We start from the raw sequence: 16,134 nt of genomic DNA, 5'->3' as shown, positions 1-16,134 counted from the left end.
CAAGTTGCCCAGGCAGGTCTCGAACCCGCGAGCTCAGGCAATCCTCTCACCTCAGCCTCCCAAAGTGCTGGGATTACAGGCTGAGCCACTGAGCCCAGCTGGTGGGTTATTTTTAAATCTAGTTTTTACTGGCATGATGTTATATATACACATAGTTTGAGTTCTTGTTCTCGAAGACTTCTCGAACAAAGCAGCTACCCCTGCCCTGCACCGCCCTACCTGTCCTATGTTCATTCTTTTCTCACTCTGAGGAAATCACTTTAAACCCTTAGCAGATTCTTTTGGTGTTTACCTTCCTGGCTAAGTATCATGCTTATGATTTCTATTTCTTGAGTTTTCAGTTTTAGGCATCTTCAATTGAGTTATCCACTAAGGTCAGTGAAGAGAGATGACTTTCAAGTTTGCTCCTCCTCTGCTCTCCCCATGTGCCCCCTCCCCACGTGCCTGTCTTCCATCTCCTCATCAGTCCTACCTCCTCATCATCCCTGTAGAGTTATTGCATGATTTCAGATAGATCTATAGTCAGTGTTTACATTATTATGACTAAATAAATTTTACTTATAACTGAGCCATGTAGGATTCTGCCTCGTGTTTTCCCCATCCAGAGACCCTCTGTTACTATCCTTTTTGAGGAATAAATCTCAGATCTTCTCCTGGGATGGCGAAAAGTTGACTGACTGTGGAAAGTAGGGGAAGAGCATCTGAGTGTCCACCTACTTTTCTATAGACTTTGGACCAGTCTTCCTGTTTTTAGTTGTCTCTTTACTCCTACCTACAGAGTTTTCTGATCCTGTTTCTCCATTGCTACCTACAAATTGTCTGCTGTTTTCTTGTCTTCCTTCTCTTTGTCCATGTGATTTAAGAAAAAAAAAAATCTCTTCATTGTCTTCTTTAGTGAGGTTTCAGGAAAGAAGTAGAACTAAATATGTGTTTAATCGCCATCTTTAAATTAAAAAACAAAAACAACTATAAGCACAATTGCAGTAAGTCCTCAGTTAACATCGTTGATAGGTTTGGAAACTGTGACTTTAAGTGAAATGATGTAGCCGGGTGTGGGAGGTGGAGGCAAAAGGATTACCTGAGTCCAAGGGTTCGGAGACCAGCCTTGGCAGCTTGGTGATACCTCATCTCTACAATAAATCAAAAAATTAGCTGGGCATAGTGGTGGGTGCCTGTGATTTCAGCTACTTGGAAGGCTGAGGCAGAAGGATCGGCTGAGGCGAAAGGATCACCTGAGCCCAGCAGTTAGAGGCTGCAGCAGCCATGAGCATGCCACTGCACTCCAGCAGGGCAACAGAGTGAGACTCCTACTCAGGAAGAAAATAGTGAAGTGACGTATGACATACAGCAAGTCTTCCAGTAATGTTATCTTGTTTAATGTTTCATTATAATGTTGATGGAACAAAAATTATTTTTGTTGTTGTTTTGCTCAAAGTTGCAGTTTCCAAGAACCTATGGATAGTAAATGGGGACTTACTGTATTCTTGTTTGGTGGCAGTGGTTGTTTTGAGTTGGGCACTTACTGTATTCTTTAAAACTTTTTAATGCTGCAAGTTATGCACTTATTTTCTTTGGCATGCTGTTCATTATTCTCATACTCACACTCAAACCCACCCTCATCCAGCAAAGTCAACAGTTTTAGAAGTGAGAGCTGTATAGAGGGGAGATAGTGAAGACTAAGGAAAATGGATTGCAATAGAGTTGTGTGGAGTAGGACAGATTGGACAAGAGTTTTAGTCTCTGCAGGGCTAATCGTGGAACATACCAGGAGTTAAAGTAACTGCTAATATACAATATTGAAGTAGTATCAGATGTCAATCTTTGACATAGCTATTAGAGTCCCTTTCCTGAGTTCTTAGTACTCAATTCAAGTTTGCGTCTCCAGTTATTAAGTATATATACAAGTGTCTGATAGATATTTCAATACTAAGATGGTTTGCTTTTTAAAATATAAACTATAGAAATAGAAAAATATGGAAATTATAAACTAATCATGTTTCTGTGTTTTCTGCTTTTAGCTTGATAATGGAACAGTATACAGCAAACAGACAATCCCTGGCAAGTTTTTGTAGAAAAATGTTTCAGTGCCTCGTCTGAAAAATAACAGTTTCAGTTCTTTGAAACTCTAAAATATATTTTTCTCATATCTGTTTTCTTCATTTTCATAATGAAGTACTTTGCCATGTAGCAGTGTACATATCACTACACTTATAGGAAGTTCCAGTCCACAGTCCATCCAAAGGACCAACTTGCCTTATACATCTCGAAAAATTCTACTGATGAAATCGTTTGAACTAATCAAGGAATAAATCCTAATGTCTTGGAGACTTTATTTTTACTTAAATACTGGACTATATTATAAAAATGTTTTCAAGAAATCATTTAAGTGTTCATAGACCAATGTTTCTGACAGGTAAAATGCTAAAGTAAATTGCCTATAGGTACAGATTATATTTTGAGTTTTGTAGAATATTGCAAATTAATCACACAGAAAAAATATTTGATTTGTGCAACAAGTATGTTCATGCAAATCGGGTAGGAGTTTGAAAAGAATAAATATTTGAGAAAAGATCTGGTTCACTTACACTACATATACTGTGTTATCCTTTCATAGCATTAGGTGCCTTGTATTTTAAATCTGTGACAAACCATGACACATTTTTAAAGGGGAAGTATTATTGTAAAATGAAGAATTATGTATTTCTAAAGACTGTATTGCTATAAATTTAATTGATAAAACTCTGTTTAGAGTTTTGAGGTAATCTCTCTTCAATTAAGAAATTTTCATAATGGAATGACTTCAATTGAAGTGATAAAGAGTATTGTTAAAATAAAACGTTTATATGTGTATTTGGTATCATAGATGTATCAAGTGATTTCTAATTTTTTCATATGTAAATGTGCTAAATTACTCTAGAACTGGATGCCTCTTCTTTAAATAATGTTATCAAAGTTTTCCTAAATAAATTTTTAATGGTTAACAATACCAAAGAAGAAGTCAAGAAGGGATTCTCCTTAATAAATCACTTTTGAATTTTTTCTCTACCAAAATTAAGTTAAATGTGAAACACTGCTAATTTCAACTCTTAAACTTAGGCCTTACATGTACACTTATTGTGTAAGTGCTTCTGAACTCTATTCACTATAGACATCAGTGAACATATATCCCAGGATTCACAGGCTTTTAATGAATCAGAATCCATTCCCATTTCAAGTTTTGTGAAAATAGTTATCTTTTAAAATTCCTTGAAGGATCTGATTTTTAAAAATTCCCTTTTCAGTGTTTAGATTCAGTTGGTCCTATTCACATTCTCCAAATTGAGTCAAAATTGGAGTTCAACCATTTTTCTACTTAGTCCTGAGAACTTCTATGTTACATTAATTTAAAAGCTTGTTTATAATGTTAAATTTAAAATATAGTTTTCTTCTCATTTGGTACCACTAATAACTCATAAGCTAAAAATAACAATGATTTGTTATACTTTTGACCTGTTTATCTTGACAGGGTGAAGGCATGTAAAGAATGTGGACTTCTAAATAATATTCTTTGGAAAAGAACTTAATGAAGTAACTTAATTTCAGTTACTCAAGGATTAATTTTGTTTGAAGTTTATTATCCAGATACCTCTACTTTATGTTTTTAGCTGTTTGACAAAGACCTTCAGCAATTTTCAGGGTAAAACAGTTGAAGCAGGGGAGGTGAAACTCAAATTTTAAATTATTTTGTAAACATGGTTGGAAAAGAGGTTGAACTTAGAATTTTTTGGTTCATGTGCTCTGTGCTCTTATCATCACATAGATCTTGTGTTGCCACTCAGGATTCTAGAAGTAGTAAGTCTTAATTTACATGCTAGATAATTTCTAGCTGATCTTCCTCTGCTAGCCTTCTGGATTTGTTTGTTTTTTCTTTTTATCAAAGAGTAACTTTTGTAGAGGAAGGACAATTAAGTTGGTTAACTGCAGGTATGAGTTAGTGCTGCTTTGCTTGTCCACTTATTGTCTTTTCTCTCAGGTTTTATTTATCTGGATGATTAGTATATTTGAATACTGTAGCCATAGCAAGCGAGCAATTGAAGAGTTCCCTTCTGTACCTTTTAGTTAATGGTTCGTTTTCTCAAGAAGTAGTTGTGGTAGGTTGCTTCTGTGGATTACGCAGAAACTGGGCAACAAGGCCATTGGATCACAGCTGACCACACTGCAGGCCTTTGGAAATGCTGGGAGAGGTTATATTCGAGTAACTGCTAATGTCCTTTTTCTCTACTAGAACAGTGTTGGCCCATAATTATATTTTCTGAATCTAAAAACGCAAATAGGGTTTTCTGATATGTTGTTTTCAGTCTTCTGCTTTTCTTCCCGTACATAATTTAAATCCAATTATTGTATAATGTTTCAAATTATGACCTTGATTCAAGGAGGTGTATTTTGTCAGAAAGACTTTTTCAGTTAGATGAACATCAGAATCTCAACTACAACAAAGCTGAAAAATGAGGCAGCCTTAAAAGTGAATGCTTTTCAGATGAATGCTTTTTTGGAGCTTAGAAAAGCCATTAGGTTTATGTAATGCACCTATACTTAGTCCTTTAAATAAATTTTGATTTTTTTAATTGAGATATTGGCTTCTGTCAGCCTGATGTAATTAATTCCTTACATTAAACTGATTTTCTCCCTGGCACCTGAGGAATACAGTTCATTGTTTCTGTGGAAGTGAACTCACAAGGTTAAATGTGAATGTTCTCAAAGGTATACAGCCTTGTTTTAGGAAGAATGTTAATGCCCATTTTAAAATCAATCATGCAGATCCAGTTTGGGGTTGTAAGGTATGACTCCTCTGGAAGCCAAGGTTTTTATAAGGCACTGTTGTTGGGCTTGTTGCACTAATCCTCAGAGTGCTGGTTGAGGAACTAAGATGTCTTTAAAGAAGCATAAGGGAGACATGAATGAGAAAATACTATTTTTTCCACAATCAGCAAATAAATGTTATTTTCACTTAAAGTAAGTCTAGTTATAATCCTGCTTCATTTCTTCCTACTCTCCTTTTAAAACATATTCTGTATTACTAAATAATGTTTTAGGAGGAATTCACAGAAGAGACGAATATCATCTGTAACATCTGATTTAACTTAATATAGCTAACGTGTGCTGATTTTTTTAATGGTGATAGGATATTTATGAGATGTTCAGTTTACAAAATTTGAAGTTAGAATTCTATTTTAATATGTCTGTCATGTCTCCCAAATTAGATAAATTGAGATCCAGTTTTTACATAGACTTGGCAATTTTTAGACACTACATTTACTTTTTTATGGTACCAGTCTCACTTGCCAGTACAAAAACTAATAATACAGTATTCCATAGATGCACTGCCTATACACAGGAAATTTTCCTTGAAATTTTAAGGGCCTTTACTAAACTGGGAACTGAAGCAAGAAGGGCATACATTAGAAGAAAAAAATGACCGTTGAGAATTTTAGTTTTTAGTTTCTTTCTCATTAGATTACCTTATTTTTATTCTTTCTTTGTTGTCTGAAAACTTGTAGTTTTGTATATCTGAAAAAGTTAAGAATCATTTTAATGTCATTACATTTAAAAACACTTTTCTATAGAATATCCTGTAGTCAATATATATTAACTATAAGAATGTCAAATAATGAAATCATTGACATATATTTAAGGAAAATTTACATATGAAAAATATTAGTACTCTCCAGTTAGGCATATTTGCCAAAATGTTCGTGTGAAATGGTAACATCTCCAGTGAGAGCATTTTGAATTTGTGGTGGCACAAGTATGATTTTATTTTTGAGTTAGGGATTTGGGTGGAGAAGCATCCAAATGACGACATTTCCTTTACAATATTTTAAACTTGGAAAAGTAAAATTTCCAAATTGGGACTTTTAACGAGTCACTTCATGAAATTTTTAGTTTTTAATTTTGTTTCACGTATTATTTTTTTCTTAAGAACTACTTTTATTAACTTTCACTTTGACCGGGCACAGTGGCTCAGCCTGTAATCCCAGCACTTTGGGAGTCTGAGGCGAGAGGATTACTGGCACTAACTTTTAAGTTGGATTCCTTATGTTCCCCATTAGTGCATTTATTTGGAGGAAACTATTACATCTGTTAGATCTACCGTTCCTTAAGTGTGGAGGTCAATCAACCTGCCTGGGACTGTGAGAAATGAGATAATACACTTGAAGTCCCCAGGCCAGAATGGCTAGGTGCTTGAAAAATGCTGATTCCCTTGGTCAGTCCTCACCCCGGTATTTTCAGCTGTAAAGGGAGGAGCTAATTCTGTGATTCAAAAAGTTCCGTAGTTCAAGACGGTCGTGGTGGTTCAAGCCTATAATCCCAGTGCTTTGGGAGGTGGAGGCGAGAGAATTGCCTGAGCTCAGGTGTTCCAGACCGGCCTGGGCAACTTGGTGAGACCCGGTCTACAATAAATAAAAAAATTAGCTGGGTGTGGTGGCGCATGCCTGTAGTTTTGGCTCCTTGGAAGGCTGAAGCGGAAGGATCGCCGGAGCCCAGCAGTTCGAGGCTGCGGTGGCCAGGAGCGTGCCACTGCACTCCAATCTGGGCGACAGAGTGAGACTCCAACTCGGGAAAAAAAAAAAAGTTCTGTAGTTCAAGAGGCAATGTCAAATGCTTTTATGTGCATGTAGTGCTTTGTACAGAGTGGAAATAACAGTGATACCACAGAAGCCATAGTTTTTTTCTTGATTTTGTTAGGGTTTAGCATCTGGATTCTTTACAAGTTTTCAGTCAGATTTATAAAGCAGCATTTAAGTTATATTTGAGTATACACTGAATCTATGTTAGTCTTATGGAGGCTGAGTATATCAGATAAATAAACTAACTTACCTAAGTTGCTGGCCTTATTAAAGTCTTCACTATATGTTTTTTTCTTTCTTTTTTGTAGAAGGTGAAAACAAACTTTATTTTATTTTGAGTTGGAGTCTCACTCCATCGCCCAGGCTGGAGTGCAGGGGCACACTCATGGCCACCCGTGTGTCAACCTGCTGGGCTCCGGCGATCCTTCCACCTCAGTCTTCCAAGTAGCTGGAACTACAAGTGTGTGCCACCATGCCCGACTAATTTTCAATTTATTGTAGAGACGAGGTCTCGCCAAGTTGCCTGGGCTGGTCTCGAACCCGGGAGCTCAGGCAATCCACTCGCCTCGGCCTCCCAAAGTGATGGCATTACAGACTGAACCCACTGTGTTGCTTTCTAGTGACCTAATGTATGTTCGAAATTTGTCACTTTTATTACCTGCTTGATTTCAGACAGCATCAAAACTCTGTAACAAATGCAAGTTAAAATTGTGAGTATGTAATTTAATATAACATGTAATCATCCAGTATTTTATTTAAAAGTTGTGACAAAGGTATTCACTATTGTGGCTTTATAACTTTAAAAATGGGGAATGCTAAAGCACTAGGCAAAAATACTAGATTTTCTCATCTTTTAGTTTCATTTTGTTAGAAAAAGAGAATAGTGATCATTAAGGTTCTTTTGGCTTTCCCGGGCCATCTGGACGGCTCTACTATAGTACGGGGAAGAGTACATACAATAAAAGGTATAACTGATTGGTGGGAGCTTGGAAACGTGGAACTCAAATAGCATTTGCATCCATCCAGAATGGTCTGCTTAAGCTGTTGACTGCTGGGTGCCTGCAGGATGAGCACCCAGGATGTGGGTGCAGAACTTTCTCCTTGCATTGGATAAACTGCAGTCTAATTTGAAAGATTTATTTTTCAAGACCCAAACAGAGGGAGGCTGGAAAGAATGCAGACAGGACATTGAAAATGCTAATTCCCTTTAATAGTATAACATGAAATATCTGATAATGGTTTTTTTTGTTTTGTTTTGTTTTTGTTTGGTTTTTTTTTTTTTTGAGTTGAAGTCTCACCTCTGTCGCCCAGACTGGAGTGCAGTGGCCGCTCCCGGCCACCGCAGCCTCGCCTGCTGGGCTCCGGCGATCCTTCCGCCTCAGCCTTCCGAGTAGCCAGAATTACAGGCATGCGCTACCACGCCCGGCTGATTTTTTGATTTATTGTAGAGATGAGGTCTCGCTGCCCAGGCGGGTCTCGAACCCGCGGGCCTGATAATGGTTTTAAAAATTAATTAAATCCAGGATACACAGTAGTATAAAGGTTCAACTGGTATAATCTACAGTGAGTCTTTTTTTTTTTTTTAAGATGTGGGTACAATTCAGAGTTAGGTATACAAATGTTCATTATGCATGTACCCTTGTTGATGAGGTACCCCTCCCCACCCCCTGACAATTTCTACTACTGGCAATTCTTTTCTTATAGTATTATAATTGTTCAAACATGTGATACTCAGTTCTTTGTCTTTGAGTCTTGTTATTCAAATTAGTATTCCAGATTAGGCAACAATACTTGTGTGGAACCAGTTATATTTAGTTTGCCTTTCTTTGTAGTCATTTTAGTAAATTCTTGTAAAGGTTTGTTTTACATACAATTTTATATTTTTAATCCCCCTCGGCTAGTAAATCAAAGGAGAAGTTATCAAGTGTCAGCATACTGTGATTTGTATATTTATATAAGACAAGAGTGCATCATTCTGATCAAGTTGCAGCATTTTAATTTTATCTGATAGGTGTGTATTGAGTCATCAGTAGCTATGTGCAAATATTAAGTCAACTTAATTACCAGACCCAGAAGGCCAGAGGTAATCAAAGAGTACTTGAGGGAGATGAAATATTTACGATGAGTTTTGGAAAGACTGTTTTAGAAATGTTTTCCTTGGTGTGAATAATTTAATGCAGATTTTTACCTCAACTTTGTTATAAAACTTGATAACTTGATCCCTCTGTCTATTTAATAAAATGGATATTTTCAGATTCTGGAGTATTTAAAACTTAAACACAATTATAAACTTAATTATAATTGCTACTTATTTTATTAGTTATGTTATGATTTAGGGCCCTAAACACTATCCTGGTTTTGGATGCAACTTGAAATATTGTTTATTTTATACTATATAATTTGGGGAACATTATTTTATAGACTATGGATAACCAAATGTGAAATATGTGAATTATTTTAATGCATTATGTGTAGAATCATTTGTATATTTATAGTGTGTATTTTTTAGTTCAGTAAAAATACATAAAAACCTCAGAGCTATGCTTGTGCAAACAAGCATTTGATTTCTAAAGTTTCCTTTTATTAAAACATTTGCATTCATTCATTCTCTCACACCTTAATCTTTAAGATGTGTCTCAGGTATTGGATAAAGTACATCTTCCTGTGGAACACATCGTTCAGTTTGACCAAACATTAAACACAGTAAGTTGCATCTTTTTGCTTGTTTCTTTGAGTCGGAGTCTCACTCTGTCACCCAGGCTGGATGGAGTGCAGTGACACGCTGCTCATGGCCACTGCAGCCTCGACCTGCCGAGCTCAGGTGATTCTTCTGCCTCAGCCTTCCAGATAGCTGGAACTACAGGCATGTGCCACTATACCCGACTAATATTTTGATTTATTATAGAGACAAGGTCTCACTATGTTGCTCAGGCTGGCCTCGAACCCCTGAGCTCAGGCAATCCTCTTGACTCTACCTCCCAAAGTGCTGGGATTACAGGCTTGAGCCACCACGCCTGGCTAGGTTGCATCTTATGAATGTTAAAAAGCCAACAGAAAAGGTGACATTTTTGAGTAATTGAATTATTCTTGGGAATATTCCATATAGGAGATCTACATTTCATGTCATAAGGTTCTTCCAGTGAGTTTTTCCTCCAGAATTAGAGTAGCTCATAATTAGTATTCTAGGAATCAGAGTTCCACAAAGAAAACAAAAATTGCTCATATTTTAAACAACTAATTTTTGTTGGTTGGTTGGTTGGTTTGAGTCAGGGTCTCACTCTGCCACCCGGGCTGGAGTACAGTGGCACCCTCATGGCTACCTCAGCCTCGGGGCTGCTGGCTCATGTGATCCTTCTGCTTCAGCCTTCCAAGTAGCTGGAACTAAAGGCGCGCACCACCATGCCTGGCTAATTTTTTGATTTATTGTAGAAATGAGATCTCACCAAGTTGCCCAGGCTGGTCTCGGACCCTGGGCTCAGGCAATCCTCTCACCTCTGCCTCCCAAATTGCTGGGATTACAGGCATAAGCCATTGTGCCCGCCTTCTTTTTTTCTTTTCTTTTTTTTTGGGGTTGGCATCTCACTCTGTCACCCAAACTGGAGTACAGTGGCACGTTCACGGCCACTGCAGCCTCAACCTGCTGGGCTCAGGTGATCCTTCTGCCTCAGCCTTCCAAGTAGCTGGAACTACAGGTGTGCACCACCTCGCCCAGCTAATTTTGATTTATTGTAGAGATGAGGTCTCACCAAGTTGCTCAGGCTGGTGTCGAACCCATGGGCTCAGGCAGTCCTCTCACCTCAGCCTCCCAAAGTGCTGGAATTATAGGCGTGAGCCACGGCACCCGGCCTCCTTTCACTTTCAAGAGTGTCACAGTTTAGACAAGAAATTATCTGACCACCCTAATAATATACTCCATGTTTTTTGACAACTAGACTGCTGACAAAATTCACTTTTCTGACTCTTAATGTTCTTTACATTAGTGTGCATACATAAAGCAAACAATATTGGCCAACAATTAATTGAGTCTTTTGATTATGATGTTAGAGTCCTACCTTGAAATCATTTTCCTTCTGGAATGAACTTCACACAGATGCTACAGAGTACTTCATGGAGGAAGTGAAGAACCAGGTAATCTGGCTTGCTTTATTGGCCCAAATTTTCCTTCCAAAGGCTACAAACCAGTTATTATGAAGAAACTAAAGTTAAGCAAATATTTAGTTTTAAATTGGCATTAAGGAGAAACATCCAAAATCAAATCTGGCCACACAGACCCAAATCACTCCAAAAGCTAAGGGGATCTAAAATATACAATGGGTGCTGCTTTCATAAACATTAAGAAAAAGTCTTAACAGGTAAGTTGCTGTACCTTCAAAAACAAAAAACAACAGGTTGCCATGCTCTTATTAAATGGCCAACTCTTACACCATCTTTAAGTGTCTTGCATCATTCCAGAATCAAGGATGAGTCCTTAAAAAAATAATGTGACTTTGGTGGATACATTTTAAATTGCTTTAATGAAGAAGCAGTTATTATTTGCTGCTAAATATTTTGGAAATATTTCTGGAGTATACTCCAAAAGCATGCAAATAGCTAGATTTAAGGAGGAAATTCTGAATTATGTGAGCACTGGCAAAAAAACCTTCTGAGGAATGTACTTACGTGTGACCAGTGCTTTAAAAACCTTCAATTATTAAAGTTCTATAAATGTGATAGAAAGAAAAAGAAGACTGACCTTGGCTAACAGCATCAGTCTGAGCCACACTAAACCCTATCTGTAAAAATTCAGTTCAACTAAGAGTACACCGAAGCACTCAGCAACCAAAATGAGGATATTAATGAGACCTTCTCCATTGGTATATTTAATTTCTGGAGAACTATTAACCTTACATTCTCAAATAATGTTTGATAATCAAACACTCAGTCTTGGATGTTCTTGTGTATCCTATAACCTGAATTTTTAACTCAGATAATTTTTCTCATTTTATTTGATTTATTTTTTATTTATCTGAGTTGGAGTCTTACTCTGTCACCCAGGCTGGAGTGCAGTGGCACACTCACAATCACCACAGCCTCAACCTGCTGTGCTCAGGTGATCCTTTCACCTCAACCTTCCAAGTAGCTGGAACCACAGCCGCACACAACTTCACCTGGCTAATTATTTGATTTATTGTAGAGACGAGGTCTCGCCAAGTTGCCCAGGCTGGTCTGGAACCCATGGGCTCAGGCAATCCTCTCGCCTCTGCCTCCCAAAGTGTTGTGATTACAGGTGTGAGACACTGCACCTGGTGACACTCATTTTAGATGGATGATCTAAACATACCCACACAAAACTTTCTCAATTCGATTTCTGCTCAGTACTGGTGTCCTATAAGACAAACTGAGTGTCCCAAAACAAAATAAACATGAAAAGAAAAGCTGATTCCATGGTCAAATAAATTGGGAAACGTGTTTATATGTTTCACTCTAGCAGTGAAAAAGGACTCTACTGCAGCGTTGCGTGAAATATTTTTATTTATTTTAGATGCAATCAGCACCTGTGCAGGTTTGTTACATGGGTATACTGTTTGATGGTGAGGTTTGGGCTTCTGTGGAGTCTCACTCAATGGTGAGCAAGGTACTCAATAGGCGGTTTTTTAGCCCCTGACCCCCTTTCCCCTTGTTCCCTTTCAGAGTCTCCAGTGTCTGTAGTTCCCATCCTTATGCCTGTGTGTATCCAGTATTCAGCTCCCACTTATAAGTGAAAACATAACAGTATTCTATTTCTGTGATAATTCACTTAGAACGATGCTCTCCCTCTGAGTCCATGTTGCTACAAATGACGTCTCTTTTTTTTTTTTTTTCTTGAGTTGGAGTCTCACTCTGTCGCCCAGACTGGAGGGCAGTGGCCGCTCCTGGCCACTGCAGCCTCGACCTGCTGGGCTCTGGCGATCCTTCAGCCTTCCAAGTAGCTGAAACTACAGGCACATGATACCACGCCCGACGAATTTTTTTTGATTCATTGTAGAGATGAGGTCACGCCAAGTTGCCCAGGTGGGTCTCGAACCCACGGACTCAGGCAATCCACTCACCTCAGCCTCTCAAAGCGCGGGATTACAGGCTGAGCCACCTTTTTATGGCTCGTGTAGTATTATTCTGTGTGTATACGTACTATACTTTCCTTATCCAGTCCACTGTTGATGGGCATCTACATTAGTTACATGTTTTGGCTGTTGTTAACGGTGCTGCGAATAATTGTGAGTGCAGGTATCTTTTTGGTAGAATGATTATGCTCTTTGGGGTACAGACCCAGTAGTGAGATTGCTGGGTCAACTGGTAAATCTATTTTTAGTTCTTTGAGAAATCTCTAAACTGCCCTCCACGGGGGCTGAACTAGCTTACATTCCTACCTACAGTGTATGAGTATTCTCTTTTCTCTACGACTTAACCAACATATATTGTTTTTCTTTTTTTGAGTTGGAGTCTCACTCTGTCACCCAGACTGGAGTGCAGTGGCCACTCCCAGCCACCGCAGCCTTGACCTGTTGGGCTCTGGCGATCCTTTCGCCTCAGCCTGGAACTACAGGCGAGCGCTACCACGCCCGGCTCATTTTTTTATTTATTGTAGAGATGAGGTCTCGCCAAGTTGCCCAGACGGGTCTCGAACCCGCGGGTTCAGGCAATCCACTCACCTCAGCCTCCCAAAGGCGTGGGATTACAGGCTGAGCCACCAAGCCCGGCTATTTTTTAAATAATAGCCATTCAAACTGGTGTGAGATGCTATCTCCTTGTGGTTTTTTGCACTTCTCTGATGATTAATGATGTTGAGCATTTTTTCATAGGTTTGTTGGCTGCTTGTATGTCTTCTTTTGAGACATACCTGTTCATGGGCTTTGCTTACTTTTTAATGGAATTATTTGTTTTTGTTTTTCCTGTTGGTTCATTTGAGTTCCTTATAGATTCTGGATATTAGGTCTTTGTCAGATGTATAGTTTGCAAATATTTTCTCCCATTCTGTACGTTATCTGTTTAGTCTGTGGATATTTTTTTTTCCTGTGCAGAAGCTCTTTAGTTGGATTAGGTTCTGCTTGTCAATTTTGGTTTTTGCTGCATTTGTTTCTGAGGACTTGTTCATGAATTTATTGAGTAGGCTGAGTGTCTCCTAAGCTTTCTTCTAGGATTTTTATAGTTTGAGGTCTTACCTTTAAGTCGTTAATGCATCTTGAGTTAATTTTTATATATGGTGAGAGGTAGGGGTCCAGCTTTGTTCTTCTGTATGTGGTTAGCCAGTTTTCTCCACACCATTTGTTTAATAGGGTATCGTTTCCCCAATGTTTGCTTTTGTTGACTTTGTCAAAAATGAGTTGATTGTAGGTCAGCAGTTTTATTTCTGTGTTCTCTAATCTGTTCCATTGGTCTGTGTGTATATTTGTGTACCAGTACCATGCTGCTGTAGCCTTGTAGTAATGGTTGAAGTCTGGTAATGTGATTCCTCCAGCTTTGTTCTTTTGGCTTAGGATCACTTTGGCGATTGAGGTTCTTATCTGTGGTTAGTACCCTGTGTTGTATGTGAAATATTTAATACCCTATATAAAAAGGGCATTTTAATGAATATGAGGGAGTTTAAAACAGGATGTGGTCTAATTTTCAGTTTTGATCCCCTGCCCCACCCCTAACCTCATAAACCCTTGCTTTTTGGCTAAACATCGACCACGTATGTAGAGATACTTCCATTCCACAGAATATGGTTTAGGAATGCTGACCAAATGACTGACAGAAGGTCAGAAATCTTTATGTATTTTTGTGTCATTTTGAGTTTTAGGAAGAATAATTGTTCCCCTTCCTGAGATAATGAAGAGGCTGAGTGTGTTTTCCTAGGCACAGATGGCAGATTTGAAGTGCTCTGGCAAGCAACTTAGTGTCCCTAACATGTACAAAGTATTTTTACCTTCAGCTTATAGTAAAACATCACTCAGCATAAGATTGATAACCATTTCAAAAAGAATGTCTTCTGTCCTTTTAAAATTAGATTAAAAAACCCGAGGAAGCTTGGCAATTACTGCCAAAATGTCTCAGAGGGCATTAGGTTAATAGAAGCTGGAGAGGGTTGTGAAAAGAGGTAGCTGCTAGTCACTGAGAATAAGGACTCTATTTGCTAGGAGGTTCGTAGGGGCAGCACTTTGCTCTTGGAGTTTGGTAAGTGTATTTGTTTTAAAATTGGAATTATATTTTGTCAGATTTTAATCATAAACAGGGAAATGCATTTTCCTAAGGGTAAGAGTATACATTAGCTAATTTGGGCCATTATTAGAAAAGTCATCGCCTTTAGCATACGGATTAGAACAATAGAAGTAATAACTTATAAGACATAATATACATTGTCTTTGATGAAGTTTTGCCTTAAGACCTGTTGGGTGCATCAAGGAAGAGAAAAGGATGAAGGTCAAGACTTGATTATTTTTGTAGATGATTGAGAGGGAGAGGAGAATTTCATTAAACTTTGTGCTGTATTTTACTCAGTAAGAATCTTTGCTATTTGCTGTTAGAAATAATTCTCCTTGCGTCTTAATTTTGCTTCCTCAATGAGAATGTTAAATGTTCTTTAAAATCCACCTTTAAATACATCACAAATATATTAAACAGCAGTTGTCTAATTGAGAGTGCTAATTTAATGTAACAAATATTTGAGTGGATACCTACTGTTTGCAAAGCTTCAGGGAATACATCAATGAATAAGATAGTCTTTTATCTCAAGGAGTTTATGATCTTTTCTTGAGGAGAGTGATAAAAATACATAAGAACAATAAAAATAGGTTAAGGTAGTTGCCATTATAGAGGGTTTTGGGGGGTATTCCTAACTCATCAAAGGGATGAGGAAAGGCTTTACACAGAAAGTGGGCTTTGAGATGGATTTTGAAGGTCAAGGTCAAATTCTGAGAGGTGTTGGTAGGCAGAAGATAGAAAGCAAACAACTGCACAGAGTTGGAAACGTGTGTTTGGGGGAAAAGGAAGTAGTTCAGTCTGGCAGGAGTATACATAGTGTTAGGGAATAATGGGAAGTAGAGTTAGAAAAGAAAATTTTGAAGTACATTGTATATCAGCCAGCGTAGGCAGTTAAACTGCAGTAAAAAAAGGGATTCTCCAAATCACAGCAGCACTACAAGTGATGTCTCCTTTACTTTACATTTCCCTTGTGAGTTGCCTGTTGCTCTGCTCCATGGCACCTTTGTTCTGGGCCCAGCTGAAAGGCAGCTCTTAACCTGGGATCTCATCAGTTCTGGCTGAAGGAAAAGAGGATATACAGTTTTCGCTTGAAAGTTGCATATGTTACTGCTGCTCACATTTCGTTGGCCAAAGCAAGTCACCTGGCCAAGCATACCCTCAATGAAGAAGGGAAATATAGCCCTCTTACAGAAAAGGACAACACATATATTAAGCAGTTTACTTTGAAAGCCAGTGTGAATCTTTTTTTTTTTTAATCAGTATTTTTTATTATGGTTTTGTGGGGTACAGTTAAGGGTTAGGTGTACAATTACGTTTCATTGAGGCA

At 38.1% G+C, this 16,134-nt stretch overlaps 1 protein-coding gene across 1 annotated transcript in view; it reads left to right on the top strand.

The window, feature by feature from the left end:
• Nucleotides 1-2,919, top strand: part of SLC35F5 (solute carrier family 35 member F5) — a 46,306-nt gene extending 43,387 nt beyond the window's left edge. Inside the window, exon 16 of the mRNA XM_021714583.1 lies at nucleotides 2,019-2,919. The gene's annotated coding sequence lies outside the window, so the exon portion shown is untranslated. The remainder of the gene's footprint in view (nucleotides 1-2,018) is intronic.
• Nucleotides 2,920-16,134: the final 13,215 nt, after the last annotated feature.

The sequence above is a fragment of the Carlito syrichta genome, unplaced genomic scaffold (assembly GCF_000164805.1).
Source record: "Carlito syrichta isolate Samal-C Ts95f unplaced genomic scaffold, Tarsius_syrichta-2.0.1 Scaffold305682, whole genome shotgun sequence".
NCBI lineage: Eukaryota > Metazoa > Chordata > Mammalia > Primates > Tarsiidae > Carlito > Carlito syrichta.
The sequence above is the reverse complement of the archived record's forward strand: the minus strand, read 5'-3'. Positions and strand labels throughout refer to the sequence as shown.